We start from the raw sequence: 12,780 nt of genomic DNA on the forward strand, positions 1-12,780 counted from the left end.
TAGTAAGAGCATTATGCTTTAATTGTTTTCTAATTTTGTGTTGAAAAAATGAGCATGGTAAATTACACTGTTAAAAGTATATATTTAGTTATATCGTCAACATTGATTTTAGAAATAAAAGTATTTTGTTAAGTAGGTAATCACCTAAAATAACCAATTTTACCCACTATCGAAATATTAATAACAACCTATTGTTCTAAAAAACACTAGAAAAACACGCTTTTATAAATGCACGTAAAAACCAAAAACAAACACGACTATGATACGATATTCCATCATGGAATGCCAGTGCCTATCTTCCGGCTTCATCATCAGACCTTGAAACCTAATCGTGGTCAAAGTTCATCACAAGACTTTTCTAACAAACCCAAACACAGCTATGAAACGATGTTCCATCATGAAGAATCAGATCAGTTCGACAGTACCATATTATTGTATTGTCATCAGAACTACATACAGCTGCCAATTTTCATGACGCTACGATCCTTGGAAGTTGGTTAAATTAGTTACCTTAGATTCCATTACATAGTTACATACAGGTCGATCTAATAAAAGCGTGTTAAAAATTCTCTAGTCAAGTATAATTTGGGTAATACTTCAGAGTCAAAAAATAAGTTAATTCGCCTATTTTGTAAGATTTACAAAAACTTCAAGTTGCAATTTCCCTAGTAGATATACATATACATTAGTATATACTAATATAGAGCCAATAAACCTAAAGAAATAATTGTCATTTATCATATGTAGTTACAATATGCGCCTACACTTCCATGTAATGCGTTTCCACTAATCCTAAACCAATTAATGTATTGTTTTACCAATAAATTACCAAACGCGTTTCGGTCTTAACTCAAATTACCTTTCAACAAAACGCCCTTTGCTATAATTACTCCAAAATTTATTGACTGCCTCACACGACAATCTCGTGTCACAAAAAGAAAAAAACAGACATTGAAAAACCAAAAAACGGTTAAGAAAAAACAAAACACGGCGAGTAAAAAAGAAACATTAATTTAAAGTTGGCGTCGAGTTTAGGGGTACTTTGTCTTGTGACTGATTCTTATTTAGTATAGCTACCCCAAATTAGGGTACTTTTGTCTGCAGTATATTAATATTCATTTAACTTCTGTAGATTTTTGGTCGAGATTAAGAACCTCTATTGTGCTATTTTTGCCTGCGCTTATTTGTAGTTGAGTTATATTGAGATGATTAGTTATGAAATGTCACGTATTATTCTTGTTTACATTTCATGTTTATTACCGTTATGCTAAATATGACGTTTTTAATAGATATTTGGAACTCGAACTTATGCAGAGTTCAGAAATACAGTGTAAACTATGCATATAGCCACACTCATGGGACCGAACGTTTTTTGAGTTTTGACGCTATAGAGTTTTCGTTACATAGAGAGACATTAATACTAAAAACCATATATAGCCAACAAATGTCGACGTTATTATGTATAAATCTTTGGTTATAGGGAGTGAATCGTTATACCGAGTGACGTTATATGGAGTTTACAATTTATTTACAAATTTATGTAAGTTAATTTAATTTTGAGCGTCTTCCAATATAACGAATGATAGAAAATAATTGCAAATGAGTAAAAAAAACTTTCATATCATTTTATTATAAACTTTTTTTAGCTATATTTATATAACTAAACTGAATCACTTTATTTCAAAAATACGTCTTTAACACGCCTTGAACAAACTTAATTTAAATAAGCCGTTTATTAGCGGCCCTAAATATTAACGGGCATCTAAAAGAGCTTATAAGACCAAAGTCCGGCCTTAACCAAGCGGGAGTTGAGAATCTTGTCTCATATAGATGTCAATTTTGCTCAATGGAGCAGTATCGTAAAATATAATGAGCGAACCAAGCTTAGGGTAGACGAGCTGTATTTTTAAGAGTTTGCTATGGGAAAGATAGGTGATACTGGTTAGATTGCCGTTAACGGCAATGGGAAATTACTACAGGGAGACAAAGGTATGTAGGTATTATATATATCGTTTACGACCATTTATAGATGTTTGTAATAGTAGCGAGATGTTTTATACAATAGTATACAATAATAATTCTACCTAAATGAAATCATGGAATTGCTCTTAAGTTACAGGCGTACATAGGCTACGGAGATTGTTTGCCATCAGGCGGGCCGCATGCTTATTTGTCAAAAACGTATAACATGAATAATAATTAATAAATACAATAGTCAGTATAGATATTATTCATAATGATACATAGATATTTTGTGTTGTGTTGCCTATTGTAAGTATCAATTCCCTACTTGAAGTACCTACCTACCTACTCAATGTTATGTAGGTTTTATCAAAGTTAAAACAAAAGCAACAAACATTCGAGTATATTACTATTCGCATGGTGACACGTGTGTCCTGTCCTTACATTAAACGCAGCATAACATCTCAATATGTTTATCCATGTATGGACGTTGGAGCCAATGGTCCGTGAAGAATCCTTAATACATTGAGCACAATATTCTTCAGAAAATGGGAAATTGCAATCTAAATATGGATGTTGTTTAACATTTTGATAGTCACGATAAGGAGCGATGATTGCATAAAGTTTTTTTTACAAGCTTTTATTTAACTTGCCCTGTTAGTACCTATACATGTTTCTGTGGGTTAAATTTTGTAAGCTAAATTTGACCCAGTTTCCGGTTTTCGATGGAGCTAAAATTTTGCATACATATGTAGGTCGAGTGACAATGCAATATTATAGTACCAACGAGTTAATCTGATGATGGGGACAGGAGGTGGCCATGGGAAGGGAACTCTGTGATAGAAGACACAACCTAATTGTGTTTGGAGTTTTTAGAATTGTCTCGTCGAGTACTGTTCAGTAGAGTCAGCGAAAAAGCTTGTACCAAAAATGTATATATACTACAATAATGTTACCTACAAAATTGTTCTTTTTTGTCATTCCGAATGAACATCCACAGAAACTTTTTATAATCACTTTAGAATAATTTGTAGTAACATTAGTAACTATATTTCTTTATCTTGCTCCTATGTAGTACATAACTGAATGATTCACGCGAAGAGCCCGATAAATCTAATCTCATAAAAATCCCAAAATGTGTCAGCTAAACTCATCGTAAGCTTGTCTATTCTAATTTACATGCTCAATTTAATCGCCAGTGATCACAAAAAGCTATTACGGTGTTTTACGACGACTCGAGGGTACAGCTTTAAGCTCCGATAATGAGATGTGGCCGTGCTTTGACATCGCAGGTTATTTAAAGTTTTTAAAATTTTTAAAGAATTGAGAAGGGAAAAGTATTTAGGTAATTAGAAATTCAATGTTACGAATATAGTCGAATATTAATTATGTCCTTATTTATGTAATCTACTTATTCTGATCTGTGGGTAACCATATTAATATTATTTTACACGTGTTGAAAACTTCAACACTGACCAAGACCAACAAATATTCGAGTACCCAAAATCGACCACCAAATAAGTCCCGACAAGTACAAATAAAATCTATTTACTAATTTAACCACTTACGAATCAAAACACATTTTGACATGTTCCAGTCTTCTATTTTGGGTAACATGGGAACCTACTTGAGTCTATATCGATGCCTCTCAGCGGAACAAAGTCTTGGCTACTCGCTGCAATGGCTCTTGAGTTAGTTAATGTTATAATAATATTGCCTATTGAATTATTTTTGGAATGTGGGAAAGTTGGGAACGAACAAAACATGTCTATGCTTAATAGGGCTATTTTAAATATATCAAAATAGAAACATCAAGTATGTTGTTATAAATTTATTTGATTTGATTTGTTAACACTTTTTGACATAATTAAGTGTTTATTAATTATCAAATAATGATAAATAACTAAACCTGCCAGGATGAGTAATTGGATTTTTAAGTAGACTTTTTTAATTTTAGGTTATAACTATTAACTGTAGACAGCTAATTAAAAGTTTTAAGTAATTATGTGTTTATTATTGTGTTACTATTTATCCCTTAAACGGATTTTGTACTTTATAAATTACGTCTTTTATAACATGCATAATAACAAATTAGAAACAACCGTGGCTTATCTTTCCCTTTTGCTAAAACGTGCTTTAGCCACGAATCTCATAGCAATTTTTCAAAAAGAATAATTTAGTCCAAAAACAACCGACCTCTGATTTTATTTTCACTGGTCACAAAAATTGTTGTTTTGTAAATATTTCCATCATTTATTAGTTTACTGATTGTGTAGTAAAGTAACACTATCATAACTTGCCAAGCTGATAATATTTTTACAGTACCTGACACAAAACAAAAAAAAAACAATACAATACAACAAGTTATACTTACAAATAAAATATTGTAGTATGTATAAGATATCTTTAAACTTATTAGCACGGGTCAGATCAAAACAGTTACTCAATTCTAAAAACTAGTGTACCTACACATAATTATTAGTAATCTTGTCAATACCACCATGGCCACCTCCCTTCATCCTATCAAGTGCGAAGGAGAGGAAACGAGGTAGGTCCTCAGGGCAATAATTTTCGTTCCCATCTATGTAATTGTTGCGTTCGTGATACACCCTGTATTTATCGATAAGTTTTCTGTTCCAAGTCGATTGCGTGTGGATAAGCATAGGGATGTGCATTCATGATACCCATATCGATATAATTTGATAGAAATTGTATATATTTTTATGTGTCAATCAGTCACTGTCAGGCACCATAAATATAGTTAAAATGTTACATCCAAAAGACATCCAATTATTTAATTATGAACTTTAATATATATTTTCTGTTACTTTTTTCAATCGTATAAAGTGAAATTTTAAACATTTACTTAATTCAGATCAAATCATCATAATTTATTTCTTCGTTATTATTTGGAATATAATGATATTATTACAAATAATGACATCACTAGTGTAATATAAGCTCATCATACGTCAGAAGCCTCGAAGTGGCTCGAAGTCGTGCCGCGACGCTGGCTCGTGGAAACTTACTGGCCAAGATATGTATTATTGTACATTTACGAGCCTACATATTTATACTATAATCTAGCATTTTATACACTATGATAATGTACTGCATATTCTTTGTAATATGTTACGCAATTGTTTGTTTAGCTTATGTCAGTCATTGTAATCCTTGTGCATAAATTGAACTTCAATTGCAGGACAAAAACTTTAGCACGACTTCATCACTAATTAATTTAATTACTCACAAATGCACCTACTTTGTTCCTAACTGGGTACTCCATCACAACCTCATTTAAGTGTTACAACATAATAGTAGTGATGGTCTACTTTAAATCGGCACATATATAAACATACCTACCACAATATAATCATTTTAAAATTTCGACGACCGGTCTGACCTAGGGTACCCTTGCCTATGAAGCCGATGCTTCCGGGTTCGAATCCCGGTAAGGGCAATCATTTGTGTGATGAACACAGATATTTAATCGCCCTTTTCTATGTCTATAAGTATGTATTTATCTATATACGTATGTATGTATATCGTCGCCTAGTACCAATAGTATAAGCTTTGCTTAGTTTGGGGCAAGGTAGATCTGTAAAGTGTACCCAATTATTTATTTTAATTAAATTTCAAATTTAGGAGCATTTCAGAGCAAAGTAGGCAAGTTTTAGAGTACTAATACGGCATTGCTAGTTTCGCGTAAAATCCCTTTAAGCACCTTTATAGCGCTGACTTACAAAACAGCCGGTTGGCAAGAACGTATGAGGCTCATAAATCGTTATTGCTACGAAAAGTCATTGAAACACTGTATAAGCGCACAAAGATAACACTTGATGCGCACTTTTCACTGGCTTTTTAGGGTTCCGTAGCCAAATGGCAAAAAACGGAACCCTTATAGATTCGCCATGTCCGTCTGTCTGTCCGTTTATGTCACAGCCACTTTTTTCCGAAACTATAAGAGCTATACTGTTGAAACTTGGTAAGTAGATGTATTCTATGAACCGCATTAAGATTTTTACACAAAAATAGAAAAAAAAAACAATAAATTTTGGGGGTTCCCCATACTTAGAAATGAAACTCAAAAAAATATTTTTTCATCAAAATCATACGTGTGGAGTATCTATGGATAGGTCTTTAAAAATGAGATTGAGGTTTCTAGTATCATTTTTTTCTAAACTGAATAGTTTGCGCGAGAGACACTTTCAAAGTGGTAAAATGTCCCCCCCCCCCCCCCGTAACTTCTAAAATAACAGAATGAAAAATCTAAAAAAAATTTATGATATACCTTGCCATACAAACTTCCACCGAAAATTGGTTTGAACGAGATCTAGTAAGTAGTTTTTTTTTTAATACGTCATAAAATTAAATAAAAAAAATTTCATCTAACCCATACGTGTGGGGTATTTATGAATAGGTCTTCAAAAATAATATTTAGGTTTCTAATATCATTTTTTTCTAAACTGAATAGTTTGCGCGAGAGAATGAAAAATCTAAAAAAAATATATGATATACATTACCATACAAACTTCCACCGAAAATTGGTTTGAACGAGATCTAGTAAGTAGTTTTTTTTAATACGTCATAAATGGTACGGAAACCTTCATGGGCGAGTCCGACTCGCACTTGGCCGCTTTTTAGGGTTCCGTAGTCAACTAGGAACCCTTATTAACAATACTTTTAATACAACATCATGAGTATAAATATCATTAAAAAAAAGGGACCATTCCACACAGACGACGTAGATCCAAACTATGAAAGGTTTTTCAAAAGGAGCCATATACATACGTTCCTACAAATAAATAAATAATTCCTCAGAATCATAAAAAAATCCCCATAAAAATAATCAAGTGCTTTTACTATCTAAGTACATATATGAAACCCTTATTGGTAGTCGAACCTAGGACCGAAAACAAAACTATTAACGGAAAATTCAGTTTACAAGAAATCGTTTTTGACTGCTATTAAAAAAAATTGGCACTGTGCATTTCCCCCAACCAGTACCCCTAGTGTAAATTTATTCGATGGCGAAACGTGACGTACGCGTTTGCGTTAACTTTCATTTTGTATGGGATTTTGAGTTTCCAAAACGTTCCGCTTGGCGCGCTGTTTCTAAATCCCATACTAAATGAGACTTAAAGCAAACGCGTACGTCACATTTCGCTATCGAATAAATTTACACTAGGGGTACTGTACCTTATCTAGTGCATATAAGTACGCGTTTGCGTTAAGTCTCATTTTGTATGGAATTTGGAGTTTCCAAAACGTTCCGCTTGGTGCGCTGTTTCTAAATCCCATACAAAAAGAGACTTAACGCATTGGTATGAAGTTCATGCCCGTTCGTTACAAAACGTATTTCCTAATCCTAAATGAAAGATAAACATAAGGAAGTTTCGGGAGATGCCACTTAATGGATACAATCGTGGGGCTACGAGACTTTGGCATATCACGCTATATCTTCCAAAGGTTGCTGACGACATCGATATGACATATTGACATTTAGCGGGAAAGTTCTTTAGAATTCATAAATATATTTTACTTTGTAGTTTGAATAATGTATATTTAAGTATTGAATTGAAATTTAGTATTAATAGTATAAAAAGTTAGTCATCATAACAGTGTGATAATTTTTAAGCAAATTTAAGCACATAGTTTAAAAAAAGTCAAATCTCTATAAATTGTATATACAGATGTCAATCACAATGAAAAAAAAACACGATGGTCAACTCTGGTCAGTGTGGGATTCGAACTAAGATAGAGGGTTTTCGGTCCAAAGGTTGGTCAAATCTCCTTATTTATTTGTCTTATGCTGGTAATATAATGAATATGTTGGTTTCATTATACAGTTCTCATTTAGCCAAAAATACCACGTTCACCTGCACTGAACAAAAAGGCAGTAGGTAAAAGGGCCTCCAGCTCAGTGTCATCAAAGTGTCTACGGCATGCATATGTGCTATACCATTTCAAAAGGTTTGAACACCGGCCAGACACCAGTTTGGATAATACAACGCCACCAAACCCTTGAAAACCTTTCCTAGTCTTTTAAGAAAAAAGGGTGTGTTTACACTATCCGTCACGAGCCAAGTTTAATGCCACATTTTATTTACATAGGCAATAATGCGCGCACGTGTTGCACCAGTCGTTAAAAAAATGGAATTTGTGCGCATCTGGTGCGGTTGGTGTGCGCTCGGCTTTAAATAATTTGGACGTAAAATCAGTGACAGGGGGGCAGACGAAAGTTGTGTTTTTTGACGATGTCGATGACATTCGATGAACTTCACTTTACGTCGATGATCGTAATTTAGAATGTTATAGTTCGTGTCATCCACGATGACGCGCGGATTTGTCAAATCTTACCTTTAATAACATGACATTATGAGTCAAGATACGCGTTTTCGTGAATGACACAATCTATAGCGTATTTAGGCAAATACTGTACGGACAGTGTAGAGTTTTATATGCCCATCAGTCATTATTTATTATGTTTAACAACATTATTTGGTTTATACGTCTATGCACTTTATCATACGATGTCACACTCGACTCAGATTTAGCATGTTTTGTTTACTACCAAATCATACGTTATAAGTCTGTGGTCATATTGTACGTAAACATAAAATCCGCCACGGACGCAGGTGGCCAATTACTCGCTAAACACCGGTGTGTCAAGGGCTTTACGGCGTTGTTATTGCACTTATTGCTTTTGCTGTGTAACCACAAAATTTAGTATCTCTCTAACATGGAATGCTCCATTTAATTTGGTTTTAAAACTTTCTCTAACAGACCTTCTGTCTCTTATGCATATGTTTCTTGCTTGTGATTGACAAAATTAGATTTTGATTTTTTTTTATACGCAAAGGTAACAAAGTCACGACCGTAAACTGGCTAATCCAATGGTTGTCAATTTATTTAGAACCTTATAAGAAATATTTTCGGCAATAAATAGGTAAAACATTTAAGTACCGTAAACTCAGGTAACTTTAGCCCACAACTTACAACTATGGTCCAAATTCAAGTTCCAGTAAAATGTGTAAATATTTTTGAAATTATGTGGAGTATCTAATATAGAACAAGTATCAGTATATGTAAGCTCCAAAATAAATGTAACGAGTACAAATTAAAGGCTCGTTAATAATCGACGTTAAAAACTGAACCATAATTGACTTGTAGGACTAAAGTTACCTGAGTTACCAATACCTACTCAAGAGCCCACAGAAAAAGTATACATATTTAATCAAAGATATATATTACTTCACAAATATTCTAGAAACAACAGCAGTAAGATGAAATGAATACCGCAATTATTGAATTTACAAATCACCGATTAGAAGCGTCTTAGCCAAGTCAATGGTAAAGCTGCGGCAGACTGTTGTTTAGAAGGCACTAGATATAACAGTAATTAGGGCTGATACTGCAAGTTCAACTAACCGGTGTCAAGTTCCAAGGGCTGCGTCAAAGGGACCGTCTGTTAAGCTATATTATCGCATCTGGGCAAATTATAGGCGGCAGCGACTTTGCTTTAAAAAATAATGAACTAAGACAAAAGTTGAAGGTGAAATTTATAATAATATAAAATGTAGAAAATCAACCCTTAATATGATATGGGTGATTTTTAGAAAAAATGTAAAATAAAAAAGGGCTAATACGCCATTATTTTAGCCATAATGCCGACAATTCTGTTTGTATGCAGATCATTTTGCCGCGTGCTGCGATTTTTTAAATGTATGAATGCTTAGTTTGAAGTGATAATATTTATCAGAATATAGATGACATATCCAATTCTTTATTTAGTGCAAATCACCACACCGTGGCAAAATAGTGACAATAAATACTTAATATATATATATATATATATACATATATATATTTATAAAAGAAAGTGTTTAAAAAGGTAAAACGATAATTTCATAAATGAATTGCTCGTCCATAATTTGCACGAGATAAGTTATGTACATTCTTTATCTCGTTACGTTGGCTTGACTTTAATTTGCCCTTTCTTGCACGCCGAATATACATACAGTCTCGTCCAAATAAGGTCAAATGTTCACTTGATTTGAATAGTTCACTTTGTGTGCAACATAGTGCCTTTTTTGTCTAATGTAATTAATTTTTTATACAATTTTTTCGTTTAATTACTCACGTTTAAAAGGTACTTTTTGTGCATAATACGTACATAGAGACTATAGTTATTACTGGAAGCGTAGTTAATTTTTTTTATTGTTCACGCGGTAGTCGCGTTTCTTTCATATCTTGTACCAAAATCCGTGCACAACATCGGCTGTAAACGTTCAATTTGTCGGCAATTAGCTGTTGAAGAAACGCCAGGTTTGTGTGGGCCCACTGTTGGGCGATGCTATCGCGTGTAACGTGATACCAACACGTTTGTTTATTTATAACGCGTCTGTCTGTCTGTGGGTGACGAACTTATAATAGCTATTCTGCTGCGGGCAACATACGAGTTATTAATGCAATCCGTACACCAACCACATTGTAATTGGCAATTACTAATTACTATTACAAATGATCCTTGCCAGTATACTTAGGTTCCTATAAACCAGTTATACTTACACACAAGGTGTAACAAAAATGTGGCGATCCGTTTATCCGCAAATTCGGTGTCGTTTCTAGGGTTCCGTAGCCAAATGGCAAAAAACGGAACCCTTATGGATTCGTCATGTCCGTCTGTCTGTCCGATTATGTCACAGCCACTTTTTTCCGAAACTATAAGAACTATCCTGTTCAAACTTGGTAAGTAGATGTATTCTATGAATCGCATTAAGATTTTCACAGAAAAATAGAAAAGACCCAATAAATTTTGGGGGTTCCCCCCATACTTAGAACTGAAACTCAAAAAATTTTTTTTCATTAAACCCATACGTACCCCACACGTATGGGTTTGATGAAAAAAATTCCATAATCCTTCTACATTGATGGGACATTGCTTGAATAAATACATAGGTTTAGGTTGTGGTGATGTGTTTGTGATCGCTATCAACGCTGCCAAATCCTGAGAGTATCAAAGTCCTGATATAACTATCTGATAATACCTATAGCTATAGGTAGTTAAAAACATTTCGTTGTGCTTTTTTAGAAAACAGGTAAAAACATTACCAAATTGTAAGTATAGGGTTGTTGCATAATTATTTTCCCACTTTGAAATAAAACTATTTTTTTTTTGTAATATTTATTTATTGAAACAATCAATCGACAATACAATCACCATCATCATCTAGAACATGTAACCATCTGCTAGGCAAAATTCCAATACCCTTGGCCCAGAATGAAAGTGGCTGAGGGGCAATAAAGTTGGCAAGGTAATGTTTTAGGTCGCCAGAATTTTCGTTTTTTTTTTTTTACGAAGATGCTATTTCAAAGTCCGAAAAAGATGATAGTCGGAAGGTGCTAGATCAGGGCTATAAGGTGGGTGAGGTATTGTTGTCCAACCGAGCTCCTCTAGAAATTTACAGGTTATTTTATTTTCGCCGTATGTGGTCGTGCATTATCATGAAGTAACAACTAAACTTACGGTAACCCATCTAAACTTTACGGTAACCCATCGACTGCAGATGGTGATCTATGGTACTGTAGTGATAGTTCAGAGTTATCTCTAAATCCCTGGTGGTGGAATCTGGATGCAACTCAAGCTCGCGCCGCAATGCTTCTTCGTCAAAAGTGACGAGGCGAGTGTTTTGGCCAAAAGCAGTGTTAATCTTATTTGCAGTTTCCCTCGAACTAGTTCCCACTTGTGTTCTTATAAGTAAATCGCTCGAAGATGTTGTTGGTCCATTTTTTCGAATTTAACTAAATCTTTGTAACAAGCTCGCTCTTATATACCCTATGTGAACGATTCGAGAACATTCTACTACATACTAGATTTATTCTAGAATATTCCCGAGACTACTAAAAATATCAAGAAAATATAGAAGTGGGAAAAAAAAAATGCAACAACCCGATAGGAGTAAACCATGATTTTACTTTTGATGACCTGTTTGGCCTAGTGGGTAATGACTCTGCCTATGAAGCCGATGGACCCGGGTTCAAATCGTGGTAGGGGCATTTATTTGTGTGATGAACATGAGATTTGTTCCTGAGTGTTGTCTCTATGTATTTAAGTATTTATAAATATTTATATATTATATTTATCGTTGTCTAAGTATCTATAACACAAGCCTTATTGGTCTTACTGTAGAACTTAGTCACTTTGTGTAATACTGTCCTACTCGTATAGTATACCTATATTTTTTTAATTATTTATTTTATTTATTTACTGTGAAAATAATTAAGATAAACGAATAATCTTATATTGCTCTTAAAAGGTTACACGTTAATTTACTGTAATGAAGTATTATAGTAATTATGCTCTCTGACGGTGCCAATGCCACAAATCTGTTAGTTCTCCACTCATGCGCACTGACAAAGGGCAGGCCTTGAGCGTTTGCTTAACGTGCTTACGTATATTAGCAATTCTAGACAATTTAGTTTTGTTAGGCATTATAAATCATTATTGTTTTTAAAAGATACCTAACGTAAATTCCGAAGGACTTTCTCAGATAAACGATTTAAGATTTCCGCTGGTAAATGAATCATTACTTTAGGTTACTAGAGAGTATTTTACAATATTTATTAATATATATTTTTTATTATCCTACTGTTTGATTACCAATCCATAATATTATGTACAACTACACTCGCCACTGAAGGAGAAATCACTTATATTTTAGGGTTTCTTCAACTACTGCCTACATTTGCTTAATCAATTTCTCCCTGGAAATCCAAAAGTTATTGAATAACAACTCAACACGTGATTGGTTTTTT

The 12,780-nt window shown here is 33.7% G+C and overlaps 2 protein-coding genes and 1 long non-coding RNA gene across 3 annotated transcripts in view; 1 reads left to right on the forward strand and 2 right to left on the reverse strand.

Annotated features, from left to right (window-relative positions):
- Positions 1-12,780, forward strand: part of LOC133534496 (uncharacterized) — a 126,317-nt gene that overhangs the window by 100,228 nt on the left and 13,309 nt on the right. The gene's annotated exons all lie outside the window — the stretch shown is intronic.
- LOC133534504 (uncharacterized) overlaps positions 1-12,780 on the reverse strand; it is a 329,551-nt gene that overhangs the window by 70,763 nt on the left and 246,008 nt on the right. The window lies entirely within an intron of this gene.
- Positions 1-12,780, reverse strand: part of LOC133534497 (uncharacterized) — a 125,238-nt gene that overhangs the window by 70,763 nt on the left and 41,695 nt on the right. The gene's annotated exons all lie outside the window — the stretch shown is intronic.

This window comes from Cydia pomonella, chromosome 2 (assembly GCF_033807575.1).
Source record: "Cydia pomonella isolate Wapato2018A chromosome 2, ilCydPomo1, whole genome shotgun sequence".
In the NCBI taxonomy this organism is placed as follows: Eukaryota; Metazoa; Arthropoda; class Insecta; order Lepidoptera; family Tortricidae; genus Cydia; species Cydia pomonella.